General features: G+C 43.5%; 1 pseudogene; it reads left to right on the top strand.

Moving 5' to 3' along the window:
* Positions 1–1,222: 1,222 nt before the first annotated feature.
* Positions 1,223–19,814, top strand: part of LOC132401359 (uncharacterized) — a 91,590-nt pseudogene continuing 72,998 nt past the window's right edge.

Here is a 19,814-nt window from a genome sequence, read left to right as displayed (position 1 = left end):
GATTTCTCACGCTATAGTGATGTGGCATGAAGGTATCAAGAACTTGCATGTTAGTGATGAAAATCTACCAGTTGAGAGCAGGAAGATGGAAACTTTCAAGGCAGCAGAGAGCGTTAGAGATGTCCTGAATATAAGGAAGAAGGGAATTGACTGTGATGAAGGGAGTGAAAAGGAAGTGTGGGGAGAGGGAGAGATGGAAGAGAGAAAAGATGTTTGATGGGACGAGCAGACTGAAACAATAGGCCTGTACAAATGGTCCTGCTTGTGGATCGAGGGAAAGAGGAAGAAATGAGCTGCATAAGGTTGGAGGATGATAAGAATGGAGACTGATGGAGGTGAAAAAAATTATGAGTGGTATAGTTAGGGTAAATGCAAACAGGCTTTTTTCCACTGAGGTTGGGTGGGAGTACAGCCAGAGGTCATGGGTTAAGGGTGAAAGGTGAAAAGTTTAAGGGAAACATGAGGGGTAACTTCTTCACTCAAAGGGTCGTGATAATGTTGAATGAGCTGCCAGCACAAATGGCATTTCAATGTTTAAGAGAAGTTTGGATAGGTATGTGGATGGTAAGAGTATAGAGTACTTTGGTCCCAGGGCAGGTTGATGGCATTAGGCAGTTTAAATGGTTCAGCACAGACTAGAAGGGCTGAAGGGCCTGTTTCTATGCTGTACTTTTCTGTGACTCTATGACTCTGAAGCAGTGACTGGGAGATGATTACCCAAAATTTTCTTTTTCCCTTTCAGATTGTTGGCCAGAAAGAATGACAATCTTCAAATCAGTGAATTCAAATGAATCAAGGACAGTGGAAACCGTCTTTGTTCTTGCCGTGTGCTTGGGGGATGGAGGCTGCCATTTTATGAAGACACTTGATTCTCCATTTTGTGAGCTTGACATGCTGGACTTGATTAGTGTTTTAAAGAAGATACAAAGACTCTTCAGGTAATCTGCTGGACTGGAGGTCATTTCCAAATAAGGAGTTGTTTCTGAGGTGTTCTTTGGTTGGCTATAACATGCAGGATTGTGGATGCCAGAGGTGATTCAAACTCATTGCTGACTGAGAACAAAGAGCCATGAGTCAGCAACTGTCCCTTGATAGGGAGAGCACAATAGATGGAGGTTGTTTGGACCAGAGCCAAGGACCAGAGGCCAATGACACAGGAATGCAACATTTGAATTGATAAGCAATGGATATAAAAGTGGATGCTTTGTGTGCACCAGTGACGGTAACTTCAAAGAATAACCATCGCAGATACAAGCGAGAAGAACCCTGCGTGAAGCACGTGGAGAATGAGTCGGGACCACGAGGAACAAGGAGCGCCTGGCCAGCGTAAGTTCCTCCTCCCGAGTAATACCTTTGCTATTCTTTGACTATCCAGGAGAGTCAGGGGTACATAGCAGGTGTGCGCACAAGGTATTTAGTGTATAAATTCATGTATTAGCTAGTTTGAACAATAAAGGTAATTGTCAGTAAATACAGATCTCTTTGTGCCTCACTCAGAATCGTTGGAAGAGGTAGAAGCGGTATCTCTCTCTCTCTCTCTTTTTCCAACAGGATTTATGGCATTTACAGTTTTTGACTCTCCTCGTCACATCTTTTGTCCCATTACCAGCTTTCCACTTGTACAATAATCTCTTTGTGCCATTTAGTTTTTTCTTGCCTTTCAATCTATCAGAGACCCTCCCCCTTGTTTTCTCATCTCCTTCCTCTTTCCCTATCTTAACCGTGTTTATCTCCAATATTTTTCCAGTTCTATGAAAAGTCATCAACCTGAAACATACCCCTTGTAACTCTGACCTGCTCACTTTGGTTCATGGACAGAAAACAGATTTCGAGTGGTTAAAGCAAATCATTTCCTAACTAACAGAACACCTAGAAAATAATAACACGATTAGGCAGAGTTGTAAAAAGGGAAATAGTGTTCACAAAATTTCACTTTTGAGGATATAATGAAAAGTATACATAACATTATGTGGAAGTAAATAGATAAGTCTTAAAATTCATTAGAGTTATAGTGCAACTCGTTTTTCAATACTAATTAGTTCTCAAAGATGCAGCAGTTCTTATTTTCCCAATATTTGGAAAATTAAGTTTATGGAGCAGAATTGGGAGAAGGCTACTTTTGATGGCATTAGACTGGAATCTGTTTGGAAAAGGCCCATATCAGGTAATGGGACATTTGGGAAGTAGGGGGACATTGGAGCAGAAAATTCAGGCCAGCCTGTTCCTGTTAGTGTGAAGGGCAAAGCTGGCAGGATTAGGAAATCCGAGCCGATGAGGAATAGTGAGGCTCTGGTGACATATGTGACATATGCCACTGGGGCCAAACAAATCCCTTGAGAATAAAGGGTGCAGGACTACATGAAAGAGGAGATCAGGAAGGCAAAAAGGGCACAAGAGACACCAATGCCAGATAAGGAAAAGGAAAACTCTAAGATATTCTGCAATTTTATAAAGAGAAAAAATATACCAATGAGAGTATCTGTTCCCTGGGGAATCTGTAGAACAAAAGACAATTTTTCCCTTTAGTGACTCTGCTTCAAGGAAAAAAAATTGCCTGTCTAATCCCTCAGGCAACTGAAATGCTCCATTCTAGGCACTGTCCTGATAAACTCCTCTGTACCTTCTGTGCAGTGCAGCCCGTCCTCCCTATAGTTTGGCCATTACAGCTGTCATAGTTTTACCATTTAACTCATTGTTAAATATCATTTATCTGTCATTCTCACTGACAACAATACCACCAATGTTTATGCTATCTGCAAATTTCTGGCGAGATTGCACCAGCAACCAACGGCGACATCCTGCAGACAGCTCACTAGATACTAGATACTACTAGATACTCTTCTACTTGTAAATATACTTCTTCTTGTGAACTGTGATCGATCGCAGCCTGTAATTTCCATTTTAAACATGTATTTTTGAGCGGACTAAACAATCTGGCATTTTGCAATTCCCTGGGGGATTTGGCGAGGTTGAGAGAATGTGTACGGGTGGCCATCGATCTCGAACCTGTGGTTGCCTCCATTACTCTGTGCCGATTAAAGCGTTGAGTAAGGTTAAAGTTAACGAGGACGAGAGCAGAAAAAGAATGGGTGTTCAGTGCCGCACTGCCTATGTTTGACCGATCTCTCTTCGGTGAAAGGTGCATGAGTCTTGGGTCCCACGCTGCACGGTTCTATCGCCTCGGCGGCTACTGGCTATGGGCATGTTTTTGAGGGACCCTGTAGTTTGATGTTTAATGTCCTTGCTGTGGACTCACTTTGGGGGACACTGCAATTCATACTCCATGTGTTTTTGTTTACTTTTTTTTACTATTTGTGTGATTTAATCAAGGCACTTCAGAGTGGAACTGGGTCTAATTTCCAATAAATCCCTCCATTACCTCCCATAGCAGTCTAGGATGCATCCCATCGGGCTTAGCGATTTATCCCTCTAAGCCTACTAAGACATCTAATAACTCCTTTTTGATACTAGTGTAGCAGTTAGCATGACACTATTACAGCTTGGGACATTGGAGTTTGGAATTCAATTCTGGCATCCACTGAACAAAAATTTATGTGCTCTTATCCTGAGCATGTGGGTTTCTTCCAGATGCTCTGGTTTCTTCCAGTTGCTCCAGTTTCCTCCAGTAGTCCAAAGACATACCAGCAAGAAGGTCAATTGGTCATTGCAAATTGTCCTGTGATTAGACTATGTTAAGGAGGTGGGTTGCTGGGTGGTGTGCCTCATTGGCCCAGAAGGGCCTGTTGTGTGCTGTATCTCTAAATAAAATAAAATAAGTAATATTTTTTTCTTTAATCTTACCAATCTACTTTCCAAATATTCCAGCCACAATGTCCTTTTCCTGAGTGAATATTGATGAAGAGTATTCATCAAGACCTGGGCTACCTCTGACTTTTTGCACAGATTGGCCTTTGCTTTCTAAAGGGCTCTAAACTTTCCCAGTCTACTCTCTTGCCCTCAATATTCTTATAACATGTCTGGGGATTCTTGATCTTCATCACCAGTGGTAGTTCATGGCTTCTCTTTACCCTCCTCATTTCTTTTTTAATTATCCCCTCTATCTCCTGCACTCCCTGAGCACTTCCCCTGTCTTCAGAGGCTTTGCAGGTTGTTCCAACGTTTAATTGTCGAACTTGCCCTTGATAAGGATAACATAGAACACTACAGCACAGGATAGTCCCTTGAAGGCACAATGTTGTACCGACCTTTTAACCTACTCTAAGATCAAGCAAACCCTTCTCTCACACATAGCCTTCCACTTTTCTATCATCCATGTGCTTAGAAGTTTCATAAATGTCCCTAATATATCTGTGTCTACCATAACTTCTGGCAGGGTGTTCCATGCATCCACCACTCTCTGTGGAAAAAAAAATTAATAATTACCTCTGACATTCGCCCTATACCTTTCTCCAATCACCTTAAAATTGTGTCCCGTCGTATTATCCATTTCCAGTCTCTCATTGTGCTGTACCTATCTGTCACGCTGGTTCCCATCACCCTGCCACACTAGTTTAAACTCTCCCCGTTAGCTCTAGCAAATCTGCCCACAAGGATATTGGTCCCCCTCAAGTTCAGATGTAATGCATCCTTTTTGTACGTTTCAAGCCTTCCCCAAAAGAGATCCCAGTGATTCACAAATCTGAAAACCTGCCCTTTACACCAATTCCTCGGCCACACTTTCATCTGCATGTGATACAGACTGCAATCTAGAGATTACTGTATTTGAGGTCCTGCTTCTTCAGCTTCCTACCTACTCCCTGATTCTCTCTTCAGAGCGTCATCCATTTTTTTGCCTACAGTACATCATTGTCACCAATATGTACCGCAACTTCTGGCCGCTCATCTTCCCCCTTTAGGAAGCTGTGGACCCAATCTGAGACATCCCTGACCCTGGCAGTTGGGCGGGCACATACCATCTGGGTGTTTCTATCACACCCATAGAATCAGTTGTCTGCTATCGTATTCTCTATCACCATTGCTCTGCTCTTTTCTGCCCCCTCCACTTCCCTTCTAAGCCACAGAGCCAGACTCAATGCCAGAGACTTGGTTGCTACAGCTTTCCCCTGGCAGGCTGTTCCCCCCCCCCCCCACCAACAGTATCCAAAGCAGTATACCTGTGATTGGGAGAATGGCCCCAGGGGTACTCTGCACTGTCTCCTTTTTCTCTTTCCCTCTCCTGAAAGTCACCCAGCTGCCTGCCTCATGTAATTTAGGGGTGACTGCCTCCCTGTAGCTCTTATTGATCACCTCTTCATTCTTGTGAACGACCCACAGGCCATCCTCCTGCAGCTCCGCTTCCCTAACACTTCAGATGCTGCGGCTGAAGGCACTTCAAGCAGATGTAGTTATCAGATGCCTCCCACAATTGCCACATCTGAAATGAAGAACACATCACTGCTCTGGAGCCTTCTCACTATGCTAACTAGGCACCAATAGACAAAGAAAGAAATTTACATTAGCCTCCACCTCTTCTCACCAAGCCTCAGCTCCCCTCACAAACACTAGCCCATTCAACAGCCACTTAGTTAAACCTAACCTTTTACATAGGCTTTATTTAAGTGCTTAATAAAACATGATGTCTCAAACCCGACAAAAAGTTCCTAAAGGCCTTGCTCACTCAAAGGTTCAAGAAGGAAGTACAGAGGTACTTGTGGCAGCTTTGAGCTGCATTCCTAAACCACTGATCTCTATACCCTGTCATGTATGTACATTTTTTAATTCAATCCAGGCCTCTTTCCTTAGCATCCAGGTTGCCTTGCAGATGCTGCCCTTGGCTTTCACCCTTAGAAACATATTGACCCTAATCTCTCATTATTTCACTTTTAATTAAGTCCCACTTGTTGGATATAGCTATAAGTAGCCTGGTCCAGTATTATGCTCTGAAATTGACTTTCACCTAGTTCAGGATCTCAATTCCTGGAATATTCTCATCCCTTTTCATAACTGTCTTAAAACTGGCAGGGGTAAAGCAGAAGAATGGTAGTGTGTGAATGAGGGAGCTTTGAAATAGCAAGCAATTGAGAGTGGGGATGTATGTTGCAGGCAGAGCACAGGCAAACACAGAGTAATCTATGTTTGGTCTTGTCGACCTGCATGAGACCCTGTAGAGCGTATCAAATGCAATAGGTGGGGTGAGAAGAGTGCACGTGAATCACTGCCTTACCTGGGACCTGCAAGTACATTTTGGGACCCTGGTGGAGGATAGTTGTTACACCCCTGCATGTGATTGCAGGTGAAAACCTTGGACAGGGGGAAGAGATGAGTGGGGAGGAATAAATAAAACAGCAAGTCGTGGAAAGAGTGGTCTCCTTGGAAAGCAGAAGAATCAGGAGAAAAAGTCCTGACTGTTGGTGGGATCTCATAGCAGCTGTTGGAAATGATAAAGTATGATGCACTGGATGTGAAGGTGGATAGGTTGAAGGTTGAGGACCAGGGGAAATACTATCTCTGAGCTGCTTGGGTGAAGGGTTGGAAATTTGGGAAATGGAGGAAATTTGCTTGAGAATTGCTATAACCACAGTCAAGAGAAAGCAACATTTCATGATACCCTGGCACCAAAACACACATCTTGAAGACAAGTGAAGCAGAGACAGAGAAGCTGAGAAAAGGGGATAGGCCATTGTTGTAGTGGAGAGAGTTGGGGATCATGAGTGAAAAATTAGACTTGGAAATTTTTTTGTTGGTAAAGGTACATGGTTTGTCTTGAATTCATAGAAATCACGAGCAATTGAAAGAGAAATTCAGAGTAAGGACAAGTTCTCACAAGCAGATAACAGTGCTGGTGCAGGGGAACTACTTGAACCTCTCTTCCTTCACTATAGCTGAACAGTAAAAGTGAAGAAGTTCAACATTTATCTGATGGGCATCAATGACATCCAAGTTCCAATGCTGAGAAATTGTCACAGCTCCTCATCACCAATGTTCGTAATGTGCATTCAAGGACCGCTATAAAAAGCAGAGCCAAATTCACTCTCGTGAAATTTGACTCTGGGTGATTTGTTACAGTCGACTTTTAAATTATAAAACAAATTATTTAATTCAAACTTTGGAAATATTGCTTAATCTACTTACAGTTCTATTATCACTTTTGTAAGAATGTCTTTTTTTTATGATGCAGTGACTTCTGCTAGACGAGACTTCGGATCATTTCATTCATCGAATGTGCAAGAACTTCTGGGAGCCCTAAAGGTTTGATTATTGTTTTTACATATTATTACTTAGCTGAAGAATTTATTAATTTTACCTGAGACTTAATAAGAAGACATACAGACCAGCTGATAGTAACAGGGACATCAAGGAACAGATAGGGAGACAGATTCTGGAACGGTGCAGTAATAACAGGGTTGTCATGATGGGAGATTTTAATTTCCCCAATATTAATTGGCATCTTCCTAGAGCAAGGGGTTTAGATGGGGTGGAGTTTGTTAGGTGTGTTCAGGAAGGTTTCTTGATAATTCTACAAGAGGAGAGGCTGTACTTGATCTGGTATTGGGAAATGGACCTGGACAGGTGTCAGGTCTCTCAGTGGGAGAGCATTTTGGAGATAGTGATCACAATTGTATCTCCTCTACCATAGCATTGAAGAGGGATAGGAACAGACAAGTCAGGATAATGTTTAATTGGAGTAAGGGGAAATGTGAAGCTGTCAGGCAGGAACTTGGAAGCATCAATTGGGAACAGTTGTTCTCAGGGAAATGTACAGCAGAAATGTAGCAAATGTTCAGGGGATATCTGCATGACGTTCTGCATAGGTACATTCCAACGAGAAGGAAAGGATGGTGGCGTACAGGAACTGTGGTCTAAATGGCAGTTGAAAATCTAGTCAAGAAGAAAAGAAAAGCTTATGAAGGTTAAAAAAAATAGGTAATGATAGAGATCTAGAAAATTATAAGGCTAGCACGAAGGAACTTAAGAATGAAATTAGGAGAGCCAGAAAGGGGCATGAGAAGGCCTTGACGAGCAGGATTAAGGAAAACCCCAAGACATTCCACAAGTAAGTGAAGAGCAAGAGGATAAGACATGAGAGAATAGGACCAATCAAGTGTGACAGTGGAAAAGTGTGTATGGAACCAGAGGAGGTAGCGGAGGTACTTAATGAATACTTTCCTTCAGTATTTACTACGGAAAAGAACCTTGTCAATTGTAGGGATAACTTACAGTGGACTGAAAAGCTAGGGCATATAGACAGTAAGAAAGAGGATGTGCTGGAGTTTTTGGACAGCATCAAGTTGGATGTCACCAGGACTGGACGAGATATAACCCAGGCTACTGTAGGAGGCGAGGGAGGAGATTGCTGAACCTCTGGCGATGATCTTTGTATCATCAATGGGAACGGGAGAGGTTCTGGAGGATTGGAGAGTTGCAGATGTTGTTCCCTTATTCAAGAAAGAGAGTAGAGATAGCCCAGGAAATTATAGACCAGTGAGTCTTACTTCAGTGTTTGGTAAGTGGATGGAGAAGATCCTGAGAGGCATTATGAACATTTGGAGATGTATAATATTACTAATAGTCAGCATGGCTTTGTCAAAGGTAGGTCATGCCTTACGAGCCTGTTTGAATTTTTTGAGGATGTGATAAAACACATTAATGACGGGAGAGCAGTAGATGTAGTGTATATGGATTTCAGCAAGGCATTTGATAAGGTACCCCATGCAAGGCTTATTGAGAAAATAAGGAAGCATGGGGTCCAAGGGAACCTTGCTTTGTGGATCCAGAACTGGCTTGCCCACAGAAGGCAAAGAGTGGTTGTAGACGGGTCATATTCTGCATGGAGGTTGGTGACCAGTTGTGTGCCTCAGGGATCTGTTCTGGGACCCTTACTCTTCGTGATTTTTATAAATGACCTGGATGAGGAAGTGGAGGGATGGGTTAATAAATTTGCTGATGACACAAAGGTTGGAGGTGTGGATAGTGTGGAGGGCTGTCAGAGGTTACAGCGGGACATTGATAGGATGCAAAACTGGGCTGAGAAGTGGCAGATGGAGTTCAACCCAGATAAGTGTGAGATGGTTCATTTTGGTAGGTCAAATATGATGACAGAATATAGTATTAATGGTAAGACTCTTAGCAGTGTTGAGAATTAGAGGGATCTTGGGGTCTGAGTCCATAGGACACTCAAAGCTGCTGCGCGGATTGACTACGTGGTTAAGAAGGCATACGGTGTATTGGCCTTCATCAACTGTGGGATTGAGTTTAAGAGCCGAGAGGTAATGTTGCAGCTATGCAGGACCCTGGTCAGACCCCACTTGGAGAACTGTGCTCAGTTCTGGTCACCTCACTACAGGAAAAATGTGGAAACTATAGAAAGGGTGCAGAGGAGATTTACAAGGATGTTGCCTGGATTGGGGAGCATGCCTTATGAGAATAGGTTGAGTGAACTTGGCCTTTTCCCCTTGGAGTGACGGAGAATGAGAGATGACCTGATAGAGATGTATAAGATGATTAGAGGCATTGATCGTGTGTATAGTCAGAGGCCTTTTTCCCAGGGCTGAAATGGCTAACACAGTTTTAAGGTGCTTGCAAGTAGGTACAGAGGAGATGTCAGGGGTAATTTTTTACGCAGAGAGTGGTGAGTACGTGTAATGGGCTGCCGGCAACGGTGGTGGAGGCAGATACAATAGGGTCTTTTAAGAGACACCTGGATAGGTACATGGAGCTTAGAAAAATAGAGGGCTATGGGTAACCCTAGTTAATTTCTGAATTAAGTACATGCTCGGCACAGCATTGTGGGCCGAAGGGCCTGTATTGTGCTGCAGGTTTTCTATGTTTCGGTGACATTGATGCAGGGTGATTGCATGGGAAAATCGGAAAGAATTGCTTTAGAAAAAGCCATTTGAATTTTTTTCTCGAGCACATAATGTTTATGTTGAAATAAGGCTCATGCTAAGACAGGCCATGAACTGTTGCAAAAAATAAATAAAAACTGCAGATGCTGGAAATTTGAAATAAGAGAGGAAATGCTGGAAATATCCAGCAGGTTGTGTAGGATCTAGAAAGAGAAACAGTGTTAATATTTTGGGTTGTTAAATTTTAATTTGGAAAGAAGACACTGAGGCGTGGAGAATGAAATCTCTCCAGTGGATTGTTGTCTGGATAAGTTGTGCAGATCATCTGAGTAGGTGGGTTGAGAGAGGGAAAACGGCATCACAGATCTGAATTAGGTTTATTATCACTGACATTGTGAAATTCGTTGTTTTGTGAAGCAGTTCAGTGCAATACCTAAAAAATACTTCAAGTTACAAAAAGAAATATATAAAAAATAAATAAATAGTGCAAAAAAAAACAGAGAATAAAATATTGAGGTAGCGTTCATGGATTCATCAATAGATAGTTAGATGATTTGCAACCAAACTGGCTTGTCCTGACCATATTCATTGACTGGAAGGTGAGAATGCTCATTTGCATGATGTCTGAGGTTAATACCACAACTGACACAATGTGGTCACTGACCTTCGCCACTCGTGAGAGATCATTGAACTTTTTGTTGAACTGCACCCAGATCCTTGGAACTCAACCTCTGTGAAAACAGCCTGCTTCATTCTCTTTCAGTCCTTTCATGAACAACTCTCTCATCAAAGCCTTGCATAATTGTAGCAAGCCTTCAGTCCTCTTGTGCTCCATCCCTTTATAATAAAGGCCGATGTTCCATTTGCCTTCCTAATTATTTGCTGCACACTTATGTTAGGTTTGTTTTGTTCCATTTAGACAGGGAATTATGTTCCCCCTGCTTTGCCATTCGAGTTGCCCAAGTTCCACTATAATAATAGTGGAAATATTCCAAGCTTTGGCGAAGAGATGAGGAGAAAACATTTTCTTCTGGAGGAGGTAAGGTTTCTTGCCATAGACAAAAATTGTATTTGTTTTCTCATTCGGAGGAGATGAAGTTGGAGCAGGCCAGGGGAATGTAGAAGTCAAAGCGGTTCACATCACAGTGGCAACTGGAGATGAAAAGGTTGAGAGGGTAAAAAAAAAGGGGAGTGTTGGAGATGTGAGAAGGGGTTATCAGTTGGTGGTGAGGACTCATCACCAAAGAAATAAGTGGTGAGGCAACAGAAGAGCTCCATGTTAGAGTGGACTCACATGCATCGGGGTGTGAGCACAGTAGTGTAAAGGTGAGTTCTTTGTTCAGCACCAGAGAGAGGGAGATCAGGGGTGATGATGAAGACTCTGCAGCGGTTCGAGCTGGGACAAGGACTGGGGTCAGAAGAGAGAGGACAATAATGGGAGGTGGAGGCAGGGGAGGTGAGATGAGGTAGGAAGTGGAGAGATCCTTAGACTCCCACTCTCAACTGTCCTATTGGTGAAGGTGCAGTCCCTGGAAAATAAAATTGAAGACCTCAGGGCAGGAGTGCAGTACCAGAGGGATATCAGGGACTGCTGTGAACTTCGCTTCACAGAAACATAGCTCACACCTGCCATTTCAGACACAGTGCTACAGCTCAATGGCTTCACTATTCTTTGCAAAGACAGGACAGCTCAAGCTATTAAAGTCAAAGGAGGTGGAGAATGCTTTATGATTAACTCATTGTGGTGCACAAACATGGCAGTCTGTCTCAGTTTGCTCACCCAACCTGGAGCATCAAGTGGTCAAGTGTTGTCCATTTTATCTGTCGAGTGAGTTTTCCACCACCTTCCTGGTACATTCCACCTCGGGCAGGCACAGGAGGAACTGAGCTACATAATCAGCAGGCACAGAACCACACATCCTGAATTCTTCCCTGTCATTGAGAAGAGTTTCAATCAGGCCAGCTTGAAGAAAAGTTTCTGAACAACTACCACCAACGTATCAGAGGATCCAACACACTTGACCACTGTTAGTACCACCATCAGTAACATTTGTTGTGCCATCCCACATCCACACTTTAGAAAGTCCGATCACCTGGCTGTACTTCTGCTCCCAGAGTACAGGCAGAGACTAAAGACTGCAACACCAGTGGTGAGGACAAAGAAGATATGGTCAAGGGAGCCGGAGGAATACAGGACTGCTTTGAGTAGGCGGCCTCGCGCTGGGGCTATACGGCATTGAGGCACGTCCCCTGGGTGGTGGATGGGGGATCCCTCATGTGAGGGGTGCACCAGATAATATGGAAAAAGGTGCCGGGAACCAACATAGCCTAGGAGAAGGAACTCCGATTCCAAACCCGGGTAGGTAGGACTCGTTATCCTTGGATGGCAGCCTATCTAGGAGAGGGTAAACTCTGATTTCAAACCCGGGCAGGTGGAGCTCGTTAGCATGGAAATGCCATCGCCTAGGGGAAGGTGACCCCGACAGAAAACCCCTGGCCCTCCAGGTTGGCGGTTGTGCAATGGGCTAACAACCCATTCACATAAAACAATTGTTACAGAAACTGTCAACAGATTGTCAACCACTGACCCAGATCTCGGGAAAAGCAGGGCCCCATTCAGGAGGCTGATGACGCGCTGCAACCAAACCAGTCAGGAAGCTGCAGGGCTGACAACCCTCCTTCACCTGAGGAAAACCATAATGGAGGTTCCAAAGCTGCTCTCACAGAAGAAATCCATCCTAATCAGAACATGGAATGTGAGATCGCTTTGGGAGACTGGTAGGTGCGCACAGGCAGTGAAGGAAATGAACCGATACCACCTCACACTCCTGGGCATGTGTAAAGCAAGGTGGAATACTTTTGGTGAGACCAAACTGCAGACGGGAGAAACTCTGCTCTATTCCGGCAAACATAAAGAGGAAGACCCGCATGAGGCTGGTGTGGCCCTGATGTTGTCCAAAGAAGCAGCCAGAAGTTTGATAGAATGGGAACCAGTGTCTGACCGTATCATCGCAGCCAGGTTCGAGTCCAGATTCCAGAAAGTATCCATTATCCTGTGCTATGCCCCAACTAACAACACAGAGGAAGAAAAAAAAGATCTCTTCTACACCCAGCTTCAAGTAGTAGTTGGAAGCAAGATATGTTGATCGTCATGGGAGATCTGAATGCCAAAGTAGGCAGCAATAACACTGGCAGGGAGAGAGAGATGGGCCAGAATGGTTTGGGGAATATGAATGAAAATGGAGAACTCCCTGCCGACTTCTGTGCCTTCAACAAACTGACCATTGGAGGTACCCTCTTTCCCCACCGACACTACCACAAGATAACCTGGGTCTCGCCTGACCATCAAACAGAGAACCAGACTGATCACGTCATCGTCTGCCAGCACTGGAGAAGTTCATTGCAAGATGTGAGAGCCAAAAGAGGAGCAGATATTGGATCTGACCACCATTTAGTTGTTGCATAGCTGAAGATGAAGCTGTTAGCCAAGAAGAAGCAACAGAACATGCGAATAAAGTTTGATGTTAGAAAACTACAGACGGAAGAGAACAAGAAAGATTTCCACATCGCCTTGCAAAACCGCTTTGAGGCTGTTCAAATAGAGGAACAAGATGAGAGAACAGTGGAACACGCCTGGATTACCTTCAAGCAGACCACTGTAGGAGCCTGCAAAGAAGTACTGGGAAGACCACCAGTCAACAGTAAACCTTGGATCAGGGATGAGACATGGGAGAAGGTGGAGGAGAGGAAAAAGCTCAAACAGGAGTTGAATCAGGCCAGAACCCGGCAACAGAAACAAATCGCCGCCAACAGGTACAGCGTGATGGCCAAGGAAGTGAAGAAACAGCTCAGAAAGGACAAGAGGTCATACTTCAATGAAATAGCAGAGCAAGCAGAAACAGCGACCAGTAAAGGGGACCTCAAGGCACTCTACACAACAACTAAACTTTTGAGAGGGAAGAAAAGCAATTTCAATAGACCTGTTAGAGACAAGACAGGCCATCTGCTCACTTTGGTTGAATATCAGCTGGCGAGATGGAAGGAACACTTCCAGGAAGTATTGAATAGACCACCACCACAGAACCCACCTGACCTGGAGCCTGGAGACCCACTCAGCATCAATATAGGTGAGATCACCAAGCAAGAAATTCGAAAAGCCCTGAAAAGCCTAAAGAACGGCAAGGCTGCTGGAGAAGACAACATTCCTGCAGAAGCATTGAAAGAGGGTGGAGAGGTTATGGTGGACTATTTGCATATACTGCTGAATTTGATATGGAGAACAGGAGAGATCCCATAAGTTTGGAAGAAGGGCCTCCTTGTGAAGTTGCCAAAATCTGGAGATCTTTCACTGTGTGGCAAGTGGAGGGGGATCACCTTGTTGTCCATTCCTAGCAAAGTTCTCACCAGGGTCATCTTGGAGCGGATGAAAGACGCCATTGACCAGAGACTTAGAGATGAGCAGGCAGGGTTCAGGAAAGAGAGATCATGCATTGACCAGATAGCTACACTTAGAGTCATTGTGGAGCAGACAACAGAATGACAAACTCCAATATATGTGTGTTTTATTGATTTTGAGAAGGCATTTGACAGCCTGGACAGAAAGTCAATGTGGAGCATCTTACGACACTATGGTGTACCGGAAGAGATGGTGAATATCATCAAGCAGCTTTATGATGGCTTCTCATGCAGGGCCATCCACGATGGGAGACTGTCCGAAGAGTTCCTGGTCACTGCTGGAGTCAGACAGGGATGCCTGCTGTCACCTCTACTTTTTCTTGTGGTCCTCGACTAGGCTACAAGAACAGCCTATGCTGGCTCAGAGAGAGACATCCAGTGGACGTTAACAGGGAAATTGGAAGACCTGGCATTCGCAGATGATCTCGCTCTTCTCTCATACCGGCTTCAAGATATGCAGAAGAAAGTAGATTCCTTGGGAGAGACCTCACAGCGAGTAGGCCTTAAGATCAGTCAGGAGAAGACCAAAGTTCTACGCATTAATAACAAACAAGAGGAGCCATTACGAATTGAAGGACAAATAATTGAAGATGTAGACAAATTCACCTACCTCGGAAGCAAAATCATTAAATCAGGAGGTACAGATGAGGGCATCAGAGCAAGGATCGGAAAAGCCCAACATGCCTTCACAACCCTGCGACCTGTTTGGAGATCTATGGCCATCTCTGTCAAAACTAAGCTCCATATATTCAGCTCCAATGTGAAAGCCATCCTGCTATATAGATCTGAAACATGGAGAATCACTAACACCAGCTGCAACAAGATCCGGACCTTTCTCAACAAATGCCTCCGGCAGATCCTCCTCCTCAAGTGGTACGACAGAGTGTCAAACCTAGACCTATGGAAGAGAGCAAACCAAGAGCCCATTGTATTCCAGATAAGGAGGGGGAAAGTGGAGATGGGTCGGCCACACCTTGAGGAAGAACCAGTCGAATGTCACTCGACAATCACTTGAATGGAATCCACAAGGGAAGAGAAGAAGAGGTCACCCAAAGCAAACCTGGAGGCGTAGGCTTTTGGATGAACTGAAAGCCGCCGGCCAAACCTGGGAGACTGCAAAAACATCTGCTAGAGATCGCAGGAAGTGGAGGACATTTGTTGAGGCCCTATGCTCCATAAGGAGCGAAAAGGATTAAACTTGAGTAGGTGGACTGGGTAACATTCAGGGATTCATCTTCGAGACTGAGTGAATATGCCATGGTTGTCACGGACTTCATCAAAACCCATGTGGATGAGTGTGTGCCTTCGAGAATCTGGACATACCCAAATCAAAAGCCCTGGATGAGCCAGGAGATTTGCAGTCTGCTGAGGGCTAGATTATTGCCATTCAAGACCGGGGATCCAAATCTATATCAGAAATCCAGGTACAACCTACTGAAGGCTACCGTAAGAGTAAAAAAACAATTTCGATTCAGGTTACAGATAGAATTGGATGCACATCAGCTCTGGCAGGGTTTGCAGGCCATTACTTTCTAACGTGAAACCTTCCATCAAGAAATGGCAGTAATGTTTCACTCCCAGATGAGCTCAATGCCTTTTAAGCACACTTTGAAAGGGAAGATTTGTACAGATGTACCGTGGAGAGTATTCTAACTGGTTGCATCACCACCTGGTATGGAGGGGCCACTGCACAGGATCAGGATGAGCTGCAGAAAATTATAAACTCAGCCAGCTCCATCATGGGCTCTTGTTGTTTCAGCATTCAGGGCACATTCAAAAGGTGATGCCAGAAATGGCGGCATTCATCATTCAGGACCCTCATCACTCAGGGCATGTCCTCTTCTCATTGCTACCATCAAAGAGGAGGTACACGAGCCTGAAGACACACACTCAATGTTTCAGGAACAGCTTCTTCCTCTCTGCCATCAGATCTCTGAATGGACACTAACCCCATGAACAGTTCCTCACTACTTTTTTCTCTTGATTTGCAATACTTATTTATTTTTTAAGATATGCTTCTTTTTGTAATTCATAATCTTTATAACTATCTATTTCAATATATCGCTGCCACAAAGCAACACATTTCATGACGTATGTCGGTGATATTAAACCTGATTCTGAGAAATCTCGGGGGGGGGGGAAGAGGGAAGGAGGGAATAGTGTGAGGCCAGAATGCATTTTTGTTTTGTTCCGTTACATTTCTGGATGTTGATTTTAGGGATCAATGGTAATTCCTTTGAATGTAAAGGGTAGGGGGTTATTCAAGATCTTGGGAGATTTGTATTGCCTGGCACAAATGTTACTTGCCGTTTATCATTCCATGTGTAACTATTCTGGGTTCATCACCAGCAGGCATAAGCTACTTTATTATTTGAAAAGTTGCAAATGGAATTGCATGATTTGCAATCAATAGCCATCATGATATTTAAAGAAGCAGCTGAAGTTATTTGAGCTTTGAGGACAAAGCATGCAGTAAAGTCCTGGGTTTGAGATAATTTTCCTTGTATTACCACGGACATCTTCTTTTGTACAAGCTACAACTGTAGCCATTGAAGACCTTTCCACCAATTCTTAATGACTACTCTTCACCAGTTCTCTTGCTGGTATAGCTAGAAAACAGTTGCTTGATGTCAAATGCATGTATTCTTGTCTATCCTCTTTTGATCAAATATATAATTGGTTCTGCAGCACACTTTTCCTGGTAAAACCCAAACTGAGCACTGATTCTTGTGTTGTTCAATAGTACTGACCTTTTCCATCATTTTGATAATAAACTATAAAGATAGATTGAATTTGTTTTGCTTTGTGGACCAGATGAATGGTCTCAACCTGAAACATGGACTGTCCAGTTCCTTCATTGATGCAGACTGACCTCCTGAGTTCCTCCAGCATTTTGCCTGTTGCTTCACTAGTCAGAGGGCTCTGAATTAAGGCAAAAGGTAAGAAGAGACGGGATGAATTTTTTTTTGCAGCAATTGGTTATGATCTGAATACACAGTCTTAAGAGTGAAGTGTAGGGTCAGAAACAATTTGAATAACTTACAAAAGGGAACTAGATAAACATACAGGAAAGAATTTGAAAAACTGGAGGTGAGGGGCAGAAAGTTTATAATTTAGATAGCACTTACAAAGAAACACCACAGGTCTAAGGGTGAAACGTCCATCTCCTGCGCTGTGAGTTGGAGGTGGGGTTTGGGGGATGGATGGTACTTTGTGAATTGCCCTGATTTTTTTTTAATAATCTATTTCACTTTGATGTAGGGGACAACGTTTATTAACCATGGTGCTTTTGGCAGTACTTTGAAAGAGGCTCTGAATGTTGCCCAGGTGAGCTTCCAGCAGCATTGACTAGAATATTCGCTTGGTCATAGAATAGAGAGGCTAGTGATGGAGGGTGTTTCTCTGTAGAAAGATCTTTGACTAGTGATGCTCAACAAGGGTAATCAATGTTGGGATCTCTGCTTTATATATAAATGAACTGTGGTCTGATTAGTTACTTTGCAAACAAAATTAAAAAGGGAGCATTGTGGATAATAAAGAAGTTTGGGAAACATGCCAAGATTTAGGATTGTTTAATGTCATATCGAGGACACAGGTATAAAGGAGAATGAAATAATTGTTACACCATATCCGATGCAGCACAAAAAATACAAAAGATAATAATTTTAAAACTATAAACATAAATTTATTAAATTATAAATTTATATTGTTTCCTGATTGGTCAGGGCATCAAAGGATATAGTGGGAAGTCAGGTGTACTGTATGGGGTTGGATGGGATCCAGGATCAGCCATGATGAAATGGTGGAGCAAACTTGATGGGCTGAATGGCCTAATTCTGCTCCTATGTCTTATGGTCTTTAATACATAAGATAGCTTATATACATACGTTGATTGGAAATAATTTGGAAGATGTGTAACTCAGGTGGTTGATGGTTTGGCTGAGTTGTTCTCCGATCTTGGCAATTTACTTGCCAATGTTTCATCACCATGCGAGGAGACATCACCAGTGAGCTGTTGGTTGTGGTTTGTCCTCCAACTCGGGAAAAGAATGAATCAGAATCAGTTTTAATATCACCAATATACGTCATGGAATTTGTGGTTTTGCAGCAGCAGCACAATACATAGTCATAAAAACTTTAAGTTACAATAAGAAGTGTATAATTGTAGCAGGTCCATGTCCTTGCCTAGGCAGGAGTTGATTCTAGCCATGTTCAATCTCTCAAAGCATTTCATCACAACAGACGTGAGTGCCACTGGGCACTAGTCATTGAGGCTGCTCACCCTACTCTTCTTGGGCACTGGTATGATTGTCGCCCTTTTGAAGCAGATGGGAATCTCCAACTGCAACAGAGGGAGATTGAAGGCATTCTTGAACACAGCCATACCAGGAGCACCATCAGGGCCTGAGGCCATGCGAGGGTTCACTCTTTTATAGAGTCATAGAAAAGTACAGTACAGCACAGAAACAGGCCCTTTGGCCCATCTGGTCCATGCCAAACCATTTAAACTGCTTACTCCCATCGACCTGCACCAGCACCATAGCCTTCCATACCCCACTAGCCATGTACCTATCCAAATTTCTCTTAAGCATTGAAATCGAGATCGCATGCAGCTCTTGTGCTTGCTCATTCCACATTCTCACAACCCTCTGAGTGAAGAAGCTTCCCCTCATGTTCCCCTTAAACTTTTCACCTTTCATCCTTAACCCATGACCTCTAGTTTTAGCTCCACCCAACCTCAGTGGAAAAAGCCTGCTTGCATTTACCCTATCTATATTCCTCATAATTTTGTATACCTCTGTCAAATCACCCCTCAATCTTCTATGTTCCAAGAAATAAAGTCTTAACCTGTTCAATCTTTCTTTATAACTCAGGTCCTCCAGACGTGGCAACATCCTTGTAAATTTTCTCTGTACTCCCTCAACGTTATTTACATCTTTACTGAAAGTAGGTGACCAAAACTGCACCCAATACTCCAACATCTTATACAACTTCAGCATAACATCTCATCTCCTGTACCCAGTACTTTGATTTATGAATGCCAATGTGCCAAAAGCTTTCTTTATGACCCCATCTACCTCTTGATGAATGTGCTGAGGTCTTTTTCATAAGAATCACCATTCATCTTATCTGTGCACTAAGGTGTGAGTTTTTGCAATTTGGGAGGTTGAATGCAAGAAGTAACTGGCAAGCCCCGTGGGAGCACTGATGTACAGAAGAAACTTGGGATACTGGTCCAAAGCTCCCTGAAAGTGAGGACACGAGTGAAGGGGGTGAGTCGCTGAGTCGAAAAGCAGGGGAGTTACGTCGCACATTTGAATCGGTCACGTTGGAGTTTTGTGTACAGTTATATTTACAATGCTGTAGAAAGGATTCGGAGCCTTTTGAGACGGTGCAGAAGAGGCTCACCAGAATGTTGGCTGCTTTTGAATGTCTTCGCTACGAGGAGGAGCTGGGCAACCTCAGATTGTTTACACTGGAGCACTGGAGGCTGAGAGGCAACCTGATTGAAGTACTGTACTCTGCACATATTTATAGCTAAGACCTTTGCGCAGTACTGAATTTGTCAATCTG

Source organism: Hypanus sabinus, chromosome 10, assembly GCF_030144855.1.
Source record: "Hypanus sabinus isolate sHypSab1 chromosome 10, sHypSab1.hap1, whole genome shotgun sequence".
Taxonomy (NCBI): domain Eukaryota; kingdom Metazoa; phylum Chordata; class Chondrichthyes; order Myliobatiformes; family Dasyatidae; genus Hypanus; species Hypanus sabinus.
This window is presented reverse-complemented; position numbering and strand designations above follow the sequence as displayed.